The sequence below is a fragment of the Adiantum capillus-veneris genome, chromosome 6, assembly GCF_014529385.1.
Source record: "Adiantum capillus-veneris isolate H3 chromosome 6, ASM1452938v2, whole genome shotgun sequence".
NCBI classification, from domain to species: Eukaryota; Viridiplantae; Streptophyta; class Polypodiopsida; order Polypodiales; family Pteridaceae; genus Adiantum; species Adiantum capillus-veneris.
This window is the reverse complement of record NC_140936.1, coordinates 145,289,570-145,291,316: the sequence shown is the minus strand read 5'-3', so window position 1 is coordinate 145,291,316 and position 1,747 is coordinate 145,289,570. Positions and strand designations below refer to the sequence as shown.

The following is a 1,747-nucleotide window of genomic DNA, read 5'->3' as shown; positions in this document are numbered from 1 at the left end:
TCTCTCTCTCTCTCTCTCTCTCTCTCTACCACACACACACACAATAAAAGGAATTTTTGTGTATTACGATAACCACTTCAGCCATGGAGTTTCTTATTCTAATCTTACATTTACACGTTTGCAAAGAAGTGAATGTTACAAGCCCACAATCAGTTTAGTAGTAGTGATACCAATGTGCCACTCAAACTAAATAAATATAAGGCAAGTTTTAAGGGCTATCTTAAGCCTTCTCAACTTCAAAGGCTTAACTACTTCCTAGGTGAAATCAGGGTTGTTGCTACCAAAGTGCGGTAGTCTTCTCGGCGAAGGTCATTAAGGTTGAGAGAGATCATACCAGGACGGATTCTGTGTGCGTGGGTGCTCTTGTGCATGATTTTATATGTTGGTAATAGGAGGGCAAATGATGAGTTCTTGAAATGTTATTCTACAATCTAATTATTTAGTTGATGTTATATTGCGTCTGACAAATTGATTCCACTCTAGATGTTTTATGCAAATGCAATGAGGATGGAATACCTAAATGTCAGAAGAATTTAGAGAGCATCAAAACAACAGCTTCTTCTCCACACTTCTTACAGAGGAGGAAAATACTAGTTGTAGGGGCGGGGATGAGGAAACTTGATTATTTCCAAAATCTCTGAATCAACAGTGGCGTGCAAGACCAGACTCTACAACACTCTTTGGAAGCCTGCCTCACAATGTAGGCTCCACTTTCTATATATCCACCTTGGTAGGGTCTTTGCATAAGAAAACACCTCCGCCATGAGCTCCCCAACCACCATATGTATTAATAATGATCTTCCTTCCTGCTAGGTGAACATCACCTTGTGGCCCCCCAATCACAAACCTTCCATAAGGATTTAGATGGAAGATGGTCTTTTCATCTGGGTACTTCTCAGGTATCACAAACTTGATAACATGCTCCTTCAGATCAGTGGCAATCTTGTCATTGGTAACTATTTCCTTGTGTTGCATAGAGATCAAGAGCGTATGAATTATGATGGGTACCATGGCAGTGATGGCACCATTTCATTCTTGTATTCAATTGTTACTTGAGTTTTGCCGTTTGGGCAACCATGCATAAGTTCCATTCTTTCTTACCTTTATGAGCATGGCACCTAGTTTCGTAGCCAAAACATGGATGAGGGGCATAAGCTCCTTATCAGTCTCATCAGTAGCATAACCAAACATATGCTCCTTGATCTCCTGCACCAATCTCCTTGGCCTTATTTTTTTGAAATGTCCATGCACAACTTGAGCAATGTCTAGGCTCTACTATTTGATGTTAACCAAAACCTTGCAATGATCAGCATCAATACCCACATCATCTGACACAAACCAATTTCCCAGCCACTGTCCGAATCTTCTCATAGTTGATATCTACCATAATTGGTGGTAATCTCCCCAAAGATGATCACCATGCTAGCCTTGGTGCACGTCTCACAAGCCACCCTACTCTCTTGATCGTGTTGTAGGTTGCATCCAGCACTGCATTAGACACTTGATCCCACAGCTTGTCTAGATGTCCCTAATTCACTGACTCCGAAGTGAAGAGAAAAATCGACATCTTTTAGGGTTTCTATGCGTCAAGGGTCTGGAAGTAGCCACTAAACAATCTTGGAAGGCTGAAGCTGGCTCTCACATTCGGTGAGGCCTCGCCCTCTCTCTCTCTCTAGCTACAAGGCTGGAGACTGTCAACATCCTCTTTCCTCATCCGTCGGGATTCCCACACTGCCTCCATTACCTG

At 42.3% G+C, this 1,747-nt stretch overlaps 1 pseudogene; it reads right to left on the bottom strand.

Moving 5' to 3' along the window:
* Positions 1-642: 642 nt before the first annotated feature.
* LOC147456420 (S-adenosylmethionine synthase 3-like) lies at positions 643-1,567 on the bottom strand (annotated as a pseudogene).
* Between the last annotated feature and the right edge of the window lie 180 nt (positions 1,568-1,747).